The sequence below is a fragment of the Myotis brandtii genome, unplaced genomic scaffold (genome assembly GCF_000412655.1).
Source record: "Myotis brandtii unplaced genomic scaffold, ASM41265v1 scaffold123, whole genome shotgun sequence".
NCBI classification, from domain to species: Eukaryota; Metazoa; Chordata; class Mammalia; order Chiroptera; family Vespertilionidae; genus Myotis; species Myotis brandtii.
Genome location: NW_005354291.1, coordinates 16,895,876 through 16,910,097, shown reverse-complemented (window position 1 = coordinate 16,910,097; position 14,222 = coordinate 16,895,876).

Below are 14,222 nucleotides of genomic sequence, written 5' to 3'. Positions count from 1 at the left end.
ATTTCTAGCAAAATAGCACCAAAAACTATTTGTAGACCAAAAACTGTGAATAAATATGTCTAAGACAATATTTTTCTAACATAAGACATAGCAGAGTTCATTTGAGAATGAATCAGAATAGACTTTTGAAAAAAAATAGTAGAAAGAAAATTATGCTTTTCAATAAGTTCTTCATTTTAGCATGGTTTACAACTACCCCATACATTTATTTAAATTTTTCTGACATGCATTTGACATTTCTTTAGAACTCAATATTTTCAGTGAAATATTATTTTGATTTTGCTGGTAATGATACTCAATTGTTTATCTCTCTCCAAATGTACCCAGAGAACCCTTCTATCGTGTCTCCTACTGAGCACAAAATATGCTAATATAGTCATTAGTGTTTCTAATTTAAATCCATTAAGAAGAGGAAGATAATATTGAAGATGTTACCAATTTGCAAAATAACCTAATTTATATGCATTTTCTACTCTGTTTCTCAACTATAGCTATGTTGGCAGAGCACTAAAATCAATTTCAACTGTTCTCTCAAAATATCCTGAGACCATTTAAAGTAGAAAGACACATGTGATTCAACTATTCTGTAGTGATAAAAGAAAAAATATTGGCAGTTTCCCACCAAATTAATATATAAAAGATGTATATATATTATATATATACTCATGTATAAAAGAGTGCTCCCTCTCCTTCCTGAGTTCTCTTAAATCACTATCCAAAGTTATTTCTTTCATTTGCACCATATTTATTTGCATTATATTCACTCCAGTGACTTTGTTTAGATTATACATTTTCTTTGTCAAAACATTTTTGGAAATGTTGACAGTTGTCAGAAATAAATATGATCTTAAAGATTTTTCAGTTTTTCATTCATGTGAATAATAGGTCATAGAAACTGTACAGAAGTGAATAAAAAGCAATATGCTCTAGGATTGTGAGTTTTGGGAAGCAAGAATTAGAAAAAAATAAAGCATTACCTATGACAGGCATTGGTTTGTCCATGTTATCACCTTCTGTTGAGAGCTATGGTTCTTGACCCTGAAAGCAATCCAGAAGATTTACAAAATCAACAAGTTTGAAAATCTTGTTGCAAACTGAGGATTCTACCCTTAAAAATATTGCTTTGAATGACCTTGGAGAAAATTGCTTATGCTCTCCAGTCTTATTTATTTTCTAGAATAAAATATTTGTTATTGAGACTGGATTATTTTTTAAATTGCCTGTGTATAGATGAATGCATTTGGCATTTCATTTGGCTATTTCTTATACTGCCTCAACTTAGGATATATGTAGAATTCTTTCTATGTTCCACATGAAAATGTATTATGATGTTTCTGTGATATTTGAATGAGTCAAAGGCAGCTTTATTTTGATTTTACTTTAACATAAGAATTATTCCCCTTCCAAAATATACTCAAACCCATACTGGGACATCAAATAACTCACCATGACATTGAAAACTATGCAGCTTTTTTCTTGTTTCTGGCATAAAAGTGTAAATAACATGACTTTTATACCATCCTAATTCTTAATTCTTATGAAATATTATGCATTTGACACCTAAGTGAATTTTTAAAACACTTTAAAAACATCAGAAATTATTTCTCTTTAGCAATAAAAATAGACATGTCAAAAGCAGAAAAATATTTTCTAACATAAAAATATATAAGTATTACGTTATCTTCTCCTAGCCCACTTAATCAAGCCACACTAGGTAGCATCTTGGTTCAGATTGGATATGACCACACAAGTTTTGAGATTAGAGGGAAGTAGAGTCCCCAAGAAGGTAATGAGAAGAGATGCAGGGGGAGGAGGGGAGGAGGGCTGTGTATTTCATTTCATATGGCCTGAATTCTTAGACAGAATGCCATTTGTTCACCTATAGAACATCTACATCTCTCAGTTCTGCTACTGTGTCAATGCCCCGGGCCAGACAATGCCATTTGTTCACCTATAGAACATCTACATCTCTCAATCACATAAGGTCAGTTCTGCTACTGTGTCAATGCCCCGGGCCAGATGTGTTCTCCCACTCTTTTCCAAATGATGTGCACCCCACACCCACTTACCTAGAAAGGGGAAGACTGTCACAGGTGACAATGGCGTGACAAACATTGTGATTTGACACCTGGCATTCATGTGAATGAATGTATGTATACTTTTATATATAAAATAACAATTATTCTGTATATTCTGTTTATCAAAAAATAAAGTCTACCTATCCTATGACTTCAACTCAAATATCATCTTCTTCATAAAAATATCTATGAATGCCTGGGTGTCAACATAAAAAACAATAGCTTGATATTATATGCTAAGCATTTTCATAAGCACCTTTCAAATATTGACTTACTTCATATCTAAAACTTAGATCTTCATTTTGCAGATGAGAGTGTGGAAGCTTTCAGAAGCCAAGTATTTTGCTCTGAGTCTCATAATGAGAAACGTTAAAGTTGGAAGCAGAATTCAAAGTGCCCGGAATATGTATGCTTAATTCTCAAATATAGAGGCCCTCGTTTTCTTTGAAGTTTTGTGGTACCTAGTTAATTTATACTTTTAGTATATTTTAATTTGTAACATTACTTATCTTCTCATAGATACACATCTTACTTTACACAATAAAATTCATGTTTCTAGAGCATAAGATCACAAAGAAGAATTATCCTATATAATAAAGAGCTAATATGCAAATGGTCATCACGCCCTCACGCCATTGTGCCCTTGCGCCCTCACACCAGGGACAGGGGACCTGAGGCCGCGCCCCCTGCCCAGCGGGGCTTGACGGGGGACCTGAAGCCGCATCCCCCGCCCGGCAGGGCTTGACTGGGGACTTGAGGCTGTGCCCTCTGCCCAGCAGGGCTTGACGAGGGACCTGAGTCTGCACCCCCTGCCTGGTGCCAGGCCTGGGGACCTGAGGCTGTGCGATTTCAAGGCACACGCAGGTGGGCAGGGACTTGACTCTGGGTCCCATGGTGCGCCCCAGACTCTGATAGGAGGGAGATTTTCATATGCATTTTACTAATTTTCTTTCATCTCTGACACTTCTATTATAGAGAAAGGGCAAATAGCAATATTAAAATATTTCCTCTAATTAATTCCCTTTTAATGTGCATGAATTTCGTGCACCAGGCCACTAGTACAATAATAATACTGAAACAAGCTGCTCCTTAGAGTAATGATGGTAAAGGAAAATCTCAGGAATCTGAAGATTAGCTGATCTCCCTCCTGAACATTTCGGTAATTTAGACCAAAGTTTCTCAAACTTGGTGCTGTTGTGATTTTGAACTGGATAATTCTTTATTGTGGGGTGCTGGTCTGTGCTTGTTTTCCCCATCAGACTAGTGACAAAATGTCTCCAGACATTACTGAATGTTCCATGGGGCACAAAATTACTCCCAGCTGAAACTACTGCTTTAGAGATTTCTTGTCTATTTTATGGAAAATATTTTCTTTATAAATTCTGCCTTTGCCATCATTTGATCAAGTCCAGCCTTCTAGAGAAACATGCATCCATGAACCATTTCAAGACATCTTTCAAAACCTCCTTTAGTCTTACCCCTGCTTAAGGACAAACATAAATCATTGCTTTAAAATTTTTAAAAGGGATTACATTTTCATACCTTTTAAATTTTTCCTCCCCTGCTTTTAAGGCTCTCCAGATTGTCCAATATTATTATACAATAAGAACTGAAAATTAGAGTAATTGCTGGACACCTGTTTTCTGTCATTGGAATATTTTAATTCTAAATCTGCAAAAATGTTACATTAATTTTATTTTTATCTCTGATCTTATGATATTCAGTCTAATCTACTTTTTATTCAAAAGTACTTTTGATCTTGACTATTTTATTATTGGAGATTTGAAATAACTTTGTAGATTAATATATCAATGGAGAAAATAGTTGTTTTCTCTACAAAAATACTTAACTTTTTTTCTGTAAGTGATAAATTCAATTGTTTATTATTTTAAGTGATTTCTTTTAAGATATATCTTTTTTTTTCCTGAGTTATCCTTTCATTTTCAATGACTTGCATGACACACAATGAGTGAATGAAGATTTGAACTTAGGGCAATGGCTGTCTGCGGATTTGAAATGACTGTGTGAATTTAGTAAGTTCTATAAGACCTAAAAATTAAAATGCACATACAGGATATGGTTTACCATTTTAAATAAACACAGTAGCAGATGGGTTATTTGGGGAACCCCTCATGAGTTCAGTATTAAAGAATGTGATGGGTCATATGTGACTTATTTCATTCAGAATAACTATAATAGAAGCCAAACCCAGAGGGATTTTTGAGAAAAAGCTGAATCATCTAAGAAAATAGAAGTAATGTTCCAAGGATAAGCTGTAAATTAATTGGACATTTCTTCATGAAGAGGAAGGAATGAGTGAAATGGTAACAAAAAGTTAATAGGTTTAAGGAGATTCAAAAGGCACAAGGAAACATTTAGGGGATGATAGAGGTGTTTTATATCTTGACTAGAGGCCTGGTGTATGAAATTCATGCACTCAGGGGGGTCACTCAGCCCAGCCTGTGCCCTTTCGCAGTCCTGGAGCCCTCTGGGGATGTCTGACTGCCAGTTTAGGACCTGCAGGATCAGGCCCAAACTGGCAGTTGGACATTCCTCTCACAATTCGGGACTGCTGGCTCCTAACCGCTGGCCTGCCTCCCTGCCTGATAGCCCCTAACCCAGCCGTGGGCAAACTATGGCCCGCAGGCCGGATCTGGCCCGTTTGAAATGAATAAAACTAAAAAAAAAAAGACCGTACCCTTTTATGTAATGATGTTTACTTTGAATTTATATTAGTTCACACAAACACTCCATCCATGCTTTTGTTCCGGCCCTCCGGTCCAGTTTAAGAACCCATTGTGGCCCTCGAGTCAAAAAGTTTGCCTACCCCTGCTCTAACCACTCTGCCTGACTGCCTGATCGCCCCTAACCACTCACCTGCCTGCCTGATCATCCCTAACCGCCTCTGCCTAGGCTCCTGCCACCAGGGCTTGGTCTGGAAGGATGTCCGAAATGTTGTTGGGCTGTCTGACCTAATTAGCATATTATGCTTTTATTATTATAGATTGTGGCGGTGGTTACAAGACTGTATACAGAACTCAAAATTCCTCACACTCAGCATTTCATTGTATGTATATTATACTTAAAGAGGTGGGAGAGGGGACAGAAACAATGGTTTCAAAACAATCATGTTAGGTAGTTGGAGTTGGAAGCACTGGCTCCAGGTGCCTCTATTTTGATCTCAGAAGTTGACTCAACTAGGTGTGTCAGTAGGATGGTATCTAATGCTAAATGGGACTTTTCATAAAAAAATGCCAAATAAACATTATTATTTTCAGTTCTCTTATACTTGGAAATATGTGCTGTAATGATTCAAGGTGAGGACCTTAAAAGTCTGTGATTGATATTTTTTAAGTGTTTCAGAAAAGAAATGTTTTAAATTATTGGGTAAACATTGTTGTATAATATATATAGTAAATGTATATGGAGGTTTTGATTTGCTTAGTATTTAAATGTCAGACATTTCCTAATCATCATTTAATATTCAATTTCTATAATCTTTCTGCTACTACATTACAGTTCCATTAGCAATATAAGAGTGAAGCAAAATGCTAATAAACAAAATTAATTTCAGATTAACTCATCGCCATAGTAACCAGATGAGATTTTAAAATTTCATCATAATTTGTTTTGCAGAGCATTGCCTTAGAACATCTTGCACACCAGTTATATAGTTATATTTAGACAACAACTTTCTAAAAATATTTTTATTGATTTTTAGAGAGAGAGGAAAAGGAGGGGGGAAGAAATATTGATCCTGACACCTGGACATGTGCCCTGACCAGGAATCGAACTGGCAACCTGTCAGTGTACAGGACAACACCCAAACAACTGAGCAACACCAGCCAGGGCTTAGTCACATCTTTGATGTAAAAAACATGAAGAATTTTATATTCTTCCTATTTAAGAAAATGTAATTTTATTTTAAAATTGTTTTAATTTTATGAGAGCCCACTACTTTTAATAAAAATTTTAGAATTAATTATGTTTTTGGACAGTTGATTTTTATATGTGTATTCTATGAATTTGATTATTTTATAATTTTTTTAAAAAATTTCAATTATAGTTTAAATTTAATATTATTCTGTCTTAGTTTCAGATGTACAGCAAAGTGGTTAGATGACCACTTCTTTCTGATTTTTCTGACAAATAGAGGTACACTGATAGTATTAGCTATCAGTGAATTTTTCTTAAAGTACAAAATCTGTAATTCTGTCATCTTGAAACTACTATAGTTACTATTTTGTAAACTTTGCTAACACTTGTATCATTGTATATTTCTGGTTTTATCTGTGCCCTTATAAATTATATGTTTATATGTATCTATATATACATATATACACTTATGTATATATACATATGCATTATACATTCATACAGGGAAATGGATTCATGCTCAGATTGTATTGTATTACCTGCTCTTTCACATAATTCTATATTGTAACAGCTCCTATAAGCACAGATTAATTTTTTAGACTTTGCCTTGTCTCCTAAAATTTTACACTGCTTGATTTTATGGAAAGATTTTTCCTGTGGCTAATGTTAGTTAGGGATTGACCCTGGTAACTACTATTGAATAAAGACAAGAAACATAGAGATAAAAAAATTAAATAGTCATTTATATAAAATGCTTCAGAAAGATATTTAAATTGAAGACCAAGTTTATTAGATTTGGTATTCAAGGGATCACAGATAAAGGAGCTTTAAAAATAATTTCATAAGTGTGACAGAGCAACCAGATTTCATACCGTTAATGAGTTACCTGCAAAAAAAATGTGATTGACTTGATAAAAACCCATCTTTTGAATTTGATTTCTACAGTTTTAGAGACCTGCAATGCTAGGATAATAATGGCATTCCCTGTTTACCCAACCCATAACTCACCTGATGATGTTTACCTTGTACCTGTTTTGGTTGCTAGTATCCCACATGGATGAAAATGACAACCCTGTATCAGCAAGACAATATATTTAAGAAATTTGTATGTTGGGTCTATTGAAAACTGATGAGAAAGAATAGGAAATAATTTATATATATTTTCGGAGTTAGATATTTATTCCAGTTTCTGATTCTCTATATTTTCCCCAGTAAATTGAAATAGACTGGCATAAGTATGAATCCTAGAACGATGCTAGAGAACAATGCAAGAGAGCTTTCAGTGAAAAATGTAATGTTATACATTTACCTTTACTGCATAGAGTCATATAATTGACCTTTCTTTTTACTATAAAACTCTTATTGGATTTTTGACTCTTAAATTGAACAAATGCCAAAGGTATAATGGTAAGATTTTGTCAGGTGGTTTTGAGGTTAATAGAGATTGACATAGACTAAAGATCAGAACAAAAATAGAAAATATGACAAGCTCTGCAGGATAACTTTGGCTGACCTTCTTGTTAATTACATGTGAGCAACTGCATGAGGGCTTCCAGAAATGACAGGGAGTGACTTTGACAGTCACTAAAAGTCTTTATATTAGTAAGGAAGGTTAGCAACCTTCTTCTTTTTTTTTGACAGAGTGATGACAACTACCATTAACCTATTTCAACCTTAAAGGCAAAGAGGTCTAGGAAAAACTTTGTCACATCTATTTTATTAGCCTCACTGTATGCATATTTTACTCCTCATAATCTGCCTCAAATCCTCTTTGGGAAAATAGTATGATATAAATATGTCATATTATGAAAATTAAGTCATAGAGTGAGTTGTTTTCAAATCAGAGAAAAAAGTCTTATTTGATAATGTTGATGATGTAATAATCTTGAGGATATATTGGATTATAAAAGTGCTGAATGGGGATAAAACATGATTTTCTAATATTTAGTAACATTGCAATATTTCAAAATTTAGACTAAATATTAAGCAGTAGAGATTATTGAAAATAAAAGAGTTTTGGAAAGAAAATGCAGGTCTATTCAGAAATTTAAAATGTGATTATTAAAATGTTGAAATATGTAATGGTTATATATGCAGTAACATGAGTAATTCTCAAAAAATAATAGTGAGTAAAAGCAGGTGGGTTTCAAAACACTGCACACTATATTATTTCATGTTTTGAATTCTGAGAAATTGTAAAACTGCAAGCCCCAAATCCAATCATTCAGTGGTCACCAGAGAAGGGAGTGGTGGACAGAGGAAGACTGAAATGTCATGGAACTTTCAGATTATGACAGAAATATTCTATATGCACATTGTGGTGGAGTTTATACAATTGTATGAGTTTTTCTAAATTCACAGAACTGAGTGTAGATCTCAAAAGATTTAATTTTACTGTATGTAAATTATACCTCTGTAAGTCTGACAATTTGTTTTGAAAACTTAAAGGAGGACAGACAGAATATAGTTTTCATTTGATTCCTAGTACTATCATTGCACATTCTCTGGAATATATTTATTAGCTATACTTATAAAATCTATAGTAATGGCTAATGTATCTCTCTTTTATTTCTTATGTTTATACGAACTAAGAAGTATGCACCCTTTGGTTTCCCTGTCTTTTCACAATCAACATAAAATTCTGAGGTCAATTTTATATTCTACTAGAAGCCCAATGCATGAAAACTCATGCAAGAATAGGCCTTCCTTCCCCCAGCTGCTGGCATTGGCTGCCCTCCGGTACCCAGGACCCGCTGGCTTCCCTCTGGCCCTGGCTTTGTCAGGAAGGATGTTCGGAAGGACGGCCGGTCTAATTAACATATTACCCTTTTAGTATATAGGACTAGGGGCCCAGTGCACAAATTCGTGCATCTTGAAAGGAACTGTGGGCCGTAAGGCTGCCATGGGTACAGGGGCGAGTCTTGGCCCATCCTCCACGCCCCCTCCTGGCCCCTCCTGCCACAGACCCTGGTTCCCTGTCTGCCCTGCAGTCCCTTTCCTCCTGCCTCTGCTCCCACATGCTGAAGGCGCTGGCTCGCTTGCACCCACTGCTGGAGCTGGCCCCAATCGCTCCATGCGGTCAGTGGGTGTGAGCAGCGGCTGCTGCCCTGATCTCCCCTTAGGAGCAGGGGGAGGTGGAGAAGCCCTCAGGGAAGATTGGGGCCAACAGCTGCCACTTACACCTGCTGATGGTGCCGAGCGATCGGGACCGGTGCCAGGCGCCGGCCGCTGGTATAAGCAGTGTCTCCAATGCTGGCTGCGGGTGTGAGCAGGATTGGTGCTGGCAGTGGTTGCAAGTGGTGGCTCCGCCGCCGGCATGGGTGCGAGTGGGGCCATCACTGGCAGCTGGTGTGAGAGGCAGGTGCTGGCCCTGATCGCCCCTCAGGAGCAGGGGGAGGTGGAGAAGCCCTCAGGGGAGATCGGGGCCAGCAGCTGCCACTTGCACCCACTGATGGTGCCGAGCGATTGGGGCCAGCACCAGGTGTTGGCAGCGGGTACAAGCGCTGGGCCAGACTGCAGCGCGTGGGAGCAAAGAATTTTCAGTAACCACCAGAGACTCGCCCTGATGACAGCAACCAGCACCCCGACTTGGTCTGGTGCCCCCACTCACCTGTTTCACCATCCTGCCACGGCTGATGCCCATTATGTTCTACGCTCTGCTGCCTGCTGCCAATGCCCACCATGTTCCTTGTGCGCCCCCTGGTGATCAGCGCATGTCATACCGACTGGTTGTTCGGTTGTTCTGCCATTCAGTCTATTTGCATATTAGCCTTTTATTATATAAGATTAGTGAATTATTTACTGTCATAAAATCCTATTTTATTCTATAAGCTCTTTGTGATTTTGCCACTCTAAAGTCATAGTACCAGTTTTCTTTTTCATTAAAATAAACTTACTATGTAGGAGAGATCAGCCTTAAATGGTTTGATATTCAATGGAAGCATAGCATAGGGAAAAGAGTTGAGGCTGTGATGACAATGTAACCTTATTTTATATTCTTGGTCCATTGCTTTAACAGTTATGTGGCTGTGAGTAAATTACATATTATTTCTGAATCTTAATGTTTTATTCTATAATGTGAAGATAATTGATGCTGTCAGTTATTCTCAGGTCTTCAGAAGAGTCCTACTTCGTATTTGAAATAGCATTGAATGAAATTCTGATAGATGTATCTTGAAAATCTACACTTAAAAAATCAGTTTATTCTTTTTTTTTACTTTTATATTTTCTTTTTTTATAAATTGAAATATATGTTATAAACAGTGAAATTATACAGTGAAATGTATATATTTTCTGTTTATAGTTCAATGTATACCCCTAGGTAACTCACAGTACTATCATGATATGGGTCATATCCATCTTCCATAAAGTGTGTTTGCATGCTTTCCCAGTCAGCTCCCACCCGCAATTCCTGAGTCACCTATTGTTTGAAAACTTAACCTAGTTTAATTTTACCTGCTCTAGAACTTCACATAAGTGGAATCACATGTTATATTCCCCTTTGTGTCTGGTTTCTTTTACTCATCGCAATAATTTTGAGATCTGTTCATACTATTGCTGAGACATGTTCCGTAGTATGGGTCTATTAGTTTTTACCCATTTCCTCTGCTTGGGCATTCCGGAATTTGGCTATACTGAATTAAGCTATTATGAATATTCGTGTACAAATAGTTTTGTGGGTATATGTTTTCATGTATCTTGCATAAATATATGCAAAGAAATCACTAGGTTATAAGGCAGATAAATTTATTTTTTTTAAAGAAACAATCAACATTCCAAAGTTGTTTTAGTTCTTCCACTATTAGAAGAGTTCTAGTTGCTCTATGTTCATACAAGCCTTGGTGTTACCAGTATTTAAAATTTTAGCCATTCCAGGAATATGTGATGGTAATTCATTTGAATTCTAATTTGTTTCCCTGACCAACTAATAATATTGAGAGCATTTTTATGTGCTATTAGCTTCTTTGTCTTTGTCCTTTGTGAAACATCTATTCAAGAAATGTTCCCATTTTTATTGATTTGTTTGACTTTTTATTACTGACTTATAGTATTCTTATTTATTCTGGATACAAATTCTATATCTGGTATATGGACTGCAATATTTTTCCTATCTATGGCTTGACAATTTATTAATGGTGTCTTTTGATAAGCAGAAGTTTAATTTGCTTAAATTAATTTATAATTTTTCCTTCTATTTAATCAGTTTTTCTCTTGTCTCATATACTCAATATGGAGTAAAACAGATAACATTAAATAAAAGGATATGCTTACAGGCAAAGTATATTTTTATGAGAGTCTTTTTATAAAAAAAATAGAAAAAGCACAGGTGCACATTCAACTATAAAACTATTGAAATGGCAAGTTACACTCATCCTACTATGAATAACATTCCAAATGTTGTTATATGCCATGAAATATAACTTAGACAACCATCAGAGACAAACTGTTGAAGGGAAATTGATACTTAGGTTATACCAAAAGATAGCAAGGATATATAAGAAATGTTCAGTAGCATGAGTGAAAAATATTTCATTCTATTCTAATAAAAAAGGAATAAATGAGAATATTTTTGACAATATTATGTGATCTGAAATGAAAAATAATTTTCTGAGGTTCCAAATGTAAAGTAATATTTTTTACTCATTCAATAATTTTTTTATTCCTGTACCTCCTGAATGTGATTAATTTATTTATACAAGAAATATTTATTCAATAGCTACTATGTTCTAGTCTTGCTTTGATTTGAACTAAGAATGAGAGAATGTTAAATAAAGTCTCTGAGCTGAGCAAGTAGAGGGTGGTGTTTGTTTCATTTTGTTCTTTAAACATGAGGGTTCAAAGGTCAATTATAAAAGAAGAAGAGCAAGAGGAAGATGAGGGTTAAGGAGGATAAGGAGGAGGAAGAGAAGCAGAAGAATGAGGTAGAGAAGGGGGTCCATGGCAGAGCTAATTATTAGTGAATTTCCCCGAGAAGCATTTGAGAACTCTTGATAGCTGATCGTTTCTAATCTACCAACTGGACAAACAAAGCTAAACAGTGTTTGTTTTTTTTACTGATTCTACTGTATAAAAATAATTAATTTTAGGATCCCAATGACCCTTGTTTAACTTCTGTTATTTTTCTTTTCTATAGATCATTGTTTGTACTTAATAAATGTTTGGGGGAGGCAGGCAATTAAAGGGCCATAAAAATAAAGAGTATTTAAATTAGTGATCAAAGAAACTAATGGCATTATATACTTCTCCTTTTTATAACTATCACTTGGCATATAGGCATTTTAACAATTTGTATTTATTTCATAGCAAACTGATTAAATTATCACTGACTTGATAGTCTTTATGCCTTTAAAAGAATAAGTAATTGCACTGAGAAAGTTCTGCATCATTGAGTAATATTTCTTGATCTCAGTCTGCTAATAAGTTTCATTTAAAGATAGGTGCTGTAATATGTCATTTTTTGTTACATGGTGCATCTCTAAAGTATTTACCAGAACCCACTTCAACATCCATCACACATACTTCTGAATCCAATTATTATGTAAAATCTGTGGTTGATCATTATTTCTACTCTTTAATCTAGGAAAAAAAAACAACCAGTTACTACAAAAATCATGTTATTTCAGAAGACACTATACAGAAAGACCCCTTCTCAGTTAAATGGAGGCCTCCTCTACACCCCTTTCCCTTATTTTACCTCAGAGAGCAATTTCAGATCTGGGCATGGACTGAGGATCAGGCTTGACCTATGCAGAAAGACTCTGCTGGGGTGAAGATAAGCCAGTAAAGTTTTGATTGCTGCATTGGTGGTGTGGAATTTGGAGAGCTGAAATGCAGAGCTGCCAATTTTCCTCCACTGGGCTTTAGCTGAGTGCTGAAGCAGCTGGGAGTTGGAATGGAAACATGGAATAAAATTCCATACAGTTGACAGATGATTATAAGTTGAAATCCTGACAGAGAGAGGGTGTTCAAGAAACATGACAGGTCATTTCCTTAAGATCTCTGAAACCAGAGTGAAAATTAAACTAATGCAAACTTCAACCAAACCCTGGCCCTGGACATACTGAATTCGTGATTGAATCCTTGATGAGATTGGCAAAAAAAAAAAGCTTATTGGGTACCCTGAACAGCTTCAGCTTAAAGGATATCATGTTGTTCTGGGTAATCCTTTCACTGTGACTATTTTTAACCCATCCAAAAGTGAATTATAGTATTAGAGTAACATGTAATATACAATGCTTAGAACATTATAAATAAAAAATATTCTATAAAACACAATTGGATGAAAAGGCATGGAAATATGAGTCTGCAATAACACATTATATATCTATATCTATATCATCTATATCTATATCCATATCCATATCTATCTATATCTATATCTAATCTATATCTAAATCTATATATCTATCTATACATACATAAGTGTGTGTGTGTATATATATATATACATATATATATAGTACCTGGCTAGTGTGGCTCAGTGTTTGAGCATCAACCTATGAGCCAAGAGGTCATTGTTTTATTCCCAGTCAGGGCACATGTTAGGGTTGTGCAGCGTGGGGTGTGCAGAGGCAGACAATCAATGATTCTCATAATTGATGTTTCTCTCTCTCTCTCTCTCTCTCTCTCTCTCTCTCTCTTCCTCTCTGAAATCAATAAACATATCATTCATATATATATATATAGTAATCAGTGATGGGTAAAATTTTTTAGAAGTAATTCAGATGCTAATGTATGTGGTCATATTTTCCAGCTGGGAAATGAGTGGACCTGCCTTCATTGTTTGTTCTTCTAATTTCCAATTTCTCTCAGCTGAGAAAATCTTCTTCTGATTTATAAAAGAAGCTTTCCAGACCGAAAATAGGGGGATATGCAGCTTAATGGCTAGAATGTGTTGCCAGGATTTTGCAATTTAGACAGTTTATTATGACTAGAACAATGCTCCAATGCATTGAACTTTAATGTTGAAATGTCAGCTTCCTACTGAGTAGTTCAGGAGCCAGGCCTACACCTGCTTGCTTTCAGAAGAGTAGTCATTTGCATCCACCTCCAGCCAGTAGGATTTGCAGTTAATAGTTTTCATCTGCCAAACATGATAAAAACATTTAGTAATAAAACTTTTTTAAAAAAGTAAATACCCTCAATTTCCAACATTAGAAAGAAATAAAAACAAAGGAGGGAGGAATGGAAACTATCTAGAAAGCAAGGGCCATATAAACCATTTCATCTTGATTCAGCTCTTTTCAAACTAAATGTTTACTCATCATG